The following is a 6576-nucleotide window of genomic DNA, read 5'->3' as shown; positions in this document are numbered from 1 at the left end:
CCCCCACCCCGGCCCTCCTTGGGGAAGTTCACCTTGGGACTCCACCGCAGCTCTCCCAAAATTTCAGGTGGGGGTCCTGATAATTTCTGTGATATTCCAAGACGTTTGGAAGGTGGGAACTTTAACCCTTTTGGTCAAATGAACCAAGAAGAGACTGGGAACCCCGAAGCAGCACCCCTAACCCCCTCATTTCCCCCACTGCGACCTTGATCCCCTGCCAGGTGAAATCCTGGCGTTTCTGTCATGCTGCCTCTTTGGAGCTGAAGACAGCCGCTTGTGACGAACAACCGTGACACGATCGCCCAGTCCCCAAGCTGACGCAGAACCCCCACAAAGCACGTCAGCCTGGTAGGTCTGTCTCAGCTGTCACCGTGGAGGTTTCTGTGGACCGACTTGTGTCCCCCTCAAAGGTGTGTTAAGGTTTTGTCCCCTGCCACCGAGAATGGGGCCTCATTTGGAAACCGGATCTCTGCAGATGTCACCAAGTTTCGATGAGGTCGCATTGGGTCAGGGCAGGCCTAACAAAGTGTCCTTAGAAGAAGAAAGAAATACGGACAAAGACACAAGCCAGGAGCGCCAAGGACACCAGCACTACAGAGGCCGGACGAGGCAGGAAGAGCCCGCCCCCGACCCCCGACGACACCCGAATCTCAAACTGTGGCCTCCGGACTGAGAGAGAATGAATAAACGTTTGTTGTTCTAAGCCGCACAGTTTATGGCGCTTTGTTACAGCAGCCCCAGGAAACTCAGACAGGGATGGTAGAGAGAGGGATTTGGGGGACTGCAGTCTGTGACTGCGGCAGCCCCTGATCTGAGCTCCCGGTCTTGGTGGGGACAGAGGGGAACAAAGTTCCCTGCCAGGGCGCTGCCTCTGGGGGGTCCGCTGGGGCGGGCTTCTCACAGCACCCCTCCTCCCAAAGCACAGGGGGTGGTCCCCGAGCCTGCACCGGCCACTTAACTGCTTCACCATCTTCTCCAGGGCAGGCTGTGGTGCAGGCAGGGGTCTGGGTGGCCGGGTCTTAGGGCTCTGGCCCCTGCGGGCTCCTGGGAGAGTCCCCTGGGGTCAACGAGGAAAAGCAGTCCTGGGAAGGAGCGCTTCTCTGGGGGAGCAAGCAGCGGTCCATGCCCCTTGGGCACCGTGAGCCTGGCAGAGCCGGCTGTGCTCGGCCACCTCCTCAGATCCCGGCTGAGCTGCATTCGTGTGCCACTGCGAGGACCCCACCACCGGGGACGGGGTCCAGGCATGTGACGCCAAGGCCCCGAAGTCACAGTGCCGATGGGGTTCACACTCAAACGGAGACTCGGGGTCCGGACGGCGGCCTCCCGTCCTCACGGGCTGCGGGCATGTGGGACACGCCGCTGACTGTCCCAAGACGGCAGCCCAGTGCCCTGAGGTGGCACGGTGCCTGCCCCGGTGCCCCGCGGGTATGACAGGAGGGGAGGAGATGGGCACCCTGATGGGCACCCTAGACCCCACATTCCCTCACCTTCCACAGTGTACACCTGCTCCCCTGTGGGCGTCGACAGGCCCAAGATGCGCCCCCGGAGTGGGAGACAGAGGTCAAGGGTGCCCCAGAGCCTGACAGCACGACCAAGGGGCCCTGCGGTCGCCATGTCCAGAAGGCTGAGTAACGGCCGCCAAAGATGCTCATGTCCTAATTGCTGCAGCCTGCGAATGTGACCTTGTATGGCAAGAAAGGACTTTGCAGGTGGGAATAAGTTAAAAATCTTCAGATCGGGGCATGACCCTAGATGTGTCCTTATAAAGACAGGCAGAGAGAGATTTCACACACAGACAGCAGATGAGTGGGCTGTGCCACCGCAGGGGCAGAGACCGGGGCAACACGGCCACACGTCAAGGCGTCCCACAGCCACCAGAAGGAGGGACCCCCTGCCCCCTAGAGCTCCCCCTGCCGACGCCTTGATTTCGACCCGGTGACCCTGATTTTGGACATCTGGCCTCCAGAACTGCGAGAGAATACGTTTCCGTTGTTTTAAGCCTCCTCCATTTTGGGGTGCTTCCTTACAGCAGCCCCGGGGACCCGAGCCTTCCTCTCGCGTCCAGCAGGCTCCGAGCCAGCACAGGTCCGCTCCACATGCACGGGGCCCCGCGAAATGCACAGCCCAGAAGAAAATTCCCATCACGGGACCACCGCCAGTATTGACCTCACTGTCCCCAATGCTGCCTCTCTGCTCCCGCTTGTCGAAGCAGAGAGAAATCTGACTTCTGAGGGGATGGCCCCTTGTCCACAGCCTGCACGCCCACGGACCTGCAACCAACGGAAGGACGGGCCTATGGACGGGGAGGGACGGAGGGATCTGGGGGCCGTGGGCAGGTGCTGGTGGGCACAGTCGGCATCGGTCCCCAGAAGAGACAGGCCACGAGCTACGGCAGGGGGCCTCTGACCTAGCGGGTGCCGGGCCCATGTGACCTTGTCTTCTCTCCCTGTCAGACGCGTGTGCAGAGGGGCGGCCAGCAAGAGGCGGACGTCACGGTGACGCTTCAGAGAGGCCGCTCGCTGCCGGGGTTCCTGGAGCGCTGCTCTAGCAGCTCGGTCATTGGCGTTCAGTCACCTGTAAACCCAGGCTGGGGGACGTCTTGCCAAGTGAAGTCTGGCTGGCTGGCGGGCAGCAGGGTGCTGTGGGGAGCGCCACGGGCAGAAGTGTAGCTCCAGACGGCAGCGGGTTCCAAAAGGAGCAATGGGATCACTGGCTGGAGGACGTGCCTGTCTCCCACCCAGCACCAGAGGCCCACGGCCAAGGCCGCAGGGACCTAACCGTGGCGCTTGGCACTTCCTCAAGGAGAGTGTCCTTCATCCAAGTCACCAGGCCACGTTCCTTCGCCTCCTTCACATGGTGCCCCACGCCCCCTCCTTGAGGAAGCCTCCTTGGAGTCAACGCGTCGCCTCTGAGAAAGGCCGAGGTCATGGTCAGCAGTCAGACTGAGGCTGTGTAGCCAAGACAGGGTGGATCAGCCCCAGGCTTTGTCCCTCGTTACTCCATATGGGAAAGTCACTCACGTCTCTGAGTCTCTGCGTTATCGGATGTTAAGTGGGGACACCACGGACGATCATGTCAGATGCCAAGCACAGGGCTGACACACAGCGCTGGCGAGTGTCCGTCATTGCCGCTACTCACGGCCAAGTCCACCCTAATGCTGGGTTCGGGCGGGCAGACTCCTGGGGCCCTCAGGCTAACAGCCGGCCCGAAGGAACCGAATCCTGCTGCGTGTGCGGGTGGATCTGTCCCATTTGAACTTTCGGATGTCTGTGGCCCCAGCCGGCCCCTTGACTCAACCTTGGGCTCTGGAGAAGAGGTTCAGGCACGCCGCGCCCGGACCCCTGATCCACAGGCGGTGAGACGCGGCACGTTGTCCTGAGCCCCCGCGTCGCACGGCGCTCGCTAACTCGTGCAGAACCAGACCCTCTCTGTGCCTGCAGAGCTGTCCTTTCGGAAATGGATTTCTTCTACTCATGCCACGTTTACTAACGCCTGCCACGTGCGAAGCACCGGTGGGCATCCGAAGTCGAAAACCAGAGCCGGTCCTTCTCTTCAGGAGGGTAAGCCCCCACTGTGTCCCCAAAGGGGCGACAGGGCCACAGAGAACTGCGAGGCCCACGGCCTGCCCTTACAGACGGAGCCGAGAATGGAGACAAGGCTCAGCTAGACAGGCTGTCAGGCCCGCGCCTCTTGTCCCTGAAATATTATGGACCTGTCCTTAAGTAACTGCTCCACCAAGACCCCCCAAGTGCCCCTGTGGGGACCTCCCTAAAGAGGAAAGCCATGTCTCACGGGGGGCCCTAGGGCCCCGCTCCTGGGCCGCGTCTTGTGTCCAGCTGGTTGATCAGTGCCCAGGGCCATGCAGCTGCAGTGGAGCCGAGTCTCCTCCTGGTTAAGCGAGACACAGGGCCACGCAGAGGTCACTCCTGTGCTAGACACACCCAATCTGAAGTCGACGTGTGTGCAAAGGGCGCCAGGACACCTTCTTCCTGCCCCACTCATAGTCCCTCTGATCCTTTTGTCAAACAGAACAGGACAGGCCTCGCCGCCCGCCGGGGTTCAGGCTGGAGCCAGGCGTGAGGGGCGTGGTCTCTCAGCGGTGCCGCCCAGCTCGGCCCAAGGTGAACCGAGTCGCCAGCTGGCGTCACGTGTCAGCCCGTCCGACGCCTGCCAAGCCCTCGGGCAACTGCGCCACGTAGCTGGATACTTCAAAGGGAAGAAATCCTGGTTTCGGTCCCAGCTCTGCCACTCATCGCTCACTTAGGAGTCTTGGGAAAGTCCCTGAGCCTCCCGGGCCGAGTTCCTGCAGCATCAATGAAGTCGGAACAAGACATAAGGAGAGTGAGCGCTTCTCACGCTCCCCGCTGGGCCCCCCAGGCGGGAAGCAGAGGAAACCCAAGGCGTCTCCGGCCCGGAGCTGCCTCCTCGGAGTTCGGAATGTCTTCGAAGACCTGATTCATCTTTTAAATCCACGAAATGCCATCATTCTATTACATAGGCCACTCGTTTTAAAATAAAAATAAAGTCTCAGCCACGTGGTGGTGCCAGTCTGAGACGCCCAGGGGTGCACCTCCGTGGCCAGCCCAGACTCCGCCCGAAGGCCGTCCCAGCTCCCCGGTCCCTCCGGGGCAGAGGGGCCAAGCCCTCAGCAAACCGCCCTCCCCCGCCCCATGCCAAGCTCAGGGTCAAGTCCCAGGTCTGTCCCTGCTGGCTGTGTGGCCTTGGGCAAGCTTCTTAACCTCTCTGCACTTCCCTTTCCTGGCCCAGAAAATGCAGATTACGGCATTGTTCACAGGGCCGCTGTGGAGGTTAAATGAGCTGTTTCCAGAACAAGCCCGAGCCCGCCGAAGGGCTAACTGGGAGGAGATCTTCAGCCCCTGCCCCCCGAGAACCTCCCTCCCTCCTTCCCACGCCCTCTCCACCACCCCCGCCCCGCCCGCGCCTCCGATAAACTCCCCTTCTGCTTGCACCCCCCTTTCTATAGCCACCTTCGCCCCTTGGCCGCTCACTTCCTTTTTTGCTCTGCTTCTGATCCCTCAGGGATTCTGATGAGGACCTCAGGGATTGGCCCTTGCCCTCGAAAGCCTTGAAGTCACGTGCCCTTGAGGGGTGGGCTTCCGGCCCAGGAGTGTACCTGGCAACAAGCACCGCACGACGCTGCGTCCAGCTGGCGGCATTTCCTAGGACTAGCATCCCTTCTGCTGGAGGAAATGAGGAGGGTGGCGGGTGCAGAGGTCACCACTGCTCGGTGGGACCCTGTCCGACGGCCCAGGTCACGGGGGAAGGGGCAGGGCCACCTTGGGGACTGGGGAGTCCCCTGTAGAAGACATCAATTAAGCAAACAAGGAGGCCGGTAGAGTGAGGTGGCCTTAGTGCCCTGGCGGCCCCTGTCAGCAAGCCAAGATCTAAGCCTGTAAATGCCTCAAAGTTGCCAGATCGAACCTCTGGGACAGCCAATGACACATGGCCAGCTGGGCTCTAAGCTGCAGTCAATCAAATCATTTCCTTCTTTGCTTTTCTGCTCTGCACGAGTCTCCCCTGGGCCTCTGTGCAGGGCTCCCTGCCCCTTCCAGCTTGCCACCGCCCATTCCAATCGGCTTTTGCTCAGATAAACTCCTCGAATGTTTAATGTGCCTCAGTTTACCGTCTGACATAGGCGAGAAGCTGCGCCTGTGAGCGGAGTGCCCTGCCGGTCGCCATGGGAGTAGAAGCAGGTAGCACCAGGCCCTGCAACGGATCCGGAGTATTTCACCAAAATGCCAACGAGAAAAGTGACGCCAAGGCCAGCCGGGCCCCAGCTCCTACAGTACAGGCGCTGTGCACTTAAGCCACCAGGGCCCATGCAGGGGCTCCTATTGTCCCCTCTACTGGAGAGGCCATTACGCCACCCAGGGCCAAGGACCTTTCCCAGATTCCCAGGGCTGAAGAGGCAGAGCTGGGCTGGAACCTGGGAGGGGGGTTAGTGTGGTCTCCTGCTGCCGCCATTACCCGTCCCCCCAGGCTTGGAGCCACTCTCCAGGCTGCAGTCAGGCCAGGCTGCCCACACGTGGTGCCCCAGGTGTGCAAGAAGGAGCCGGTCCAAAGCCACTGTCCGGCGGGCGAGGCCAGCCCCAGGCAGAGGTTCCCCGGCCGCGGAGGCCCTGGGCCAGCTACTCGCACGCAGACCCCAACGGCGCTGGCAGCGTCTGAACGGCGGCTGAGATCCCGAACGCGCTGAATGAAGCCTGACACCAGGACACCGGGGAGAAGACGCCGCTCGCTCGCGGCATTGTCCCGGGACGCTTTTGATCCGGGCTTTCTCACTGTCTCAAGTTAAGGAAGTTTGGGGCTCTGCATTCTTGAGGTTTCGCAGCTCTTCCCTAGAGCGGCTGGTTCTCACCACCCCACATTCCCTGGGGAACCTTTCTTCTTTTTGCAAATGTCAGTGGTGACGGGGCGGAGCCTGTGCTCACCTTGCTGCTGCGTGAGGGCTTCTCTCCCACGGGCGTGGGGGGACTTGCGTCCCCCCAAAAGATACGTCCACGCGCTACCCCTCCGCGGATGTGACAGTGTTTGGAAATAGGGCCTTTGCCAATG

The sequence above is a fragment of the Pteropus alecto genome, unplaced genomic scaffold (assembly GCF_000325575.1).
Source record: "Pteropus alecto unplaced genomic scaffold, ASM32557v1 scaffold97, whole genome shotgun sequence".
NCBI lineage: Eukaryota > Metazoa > Chordata > Mammalia > Chiroptera > Pteropodidae > Pteropus > Pteropus alecto.
Note: the sequence above shows the minus strand (reverse complement) of the source record.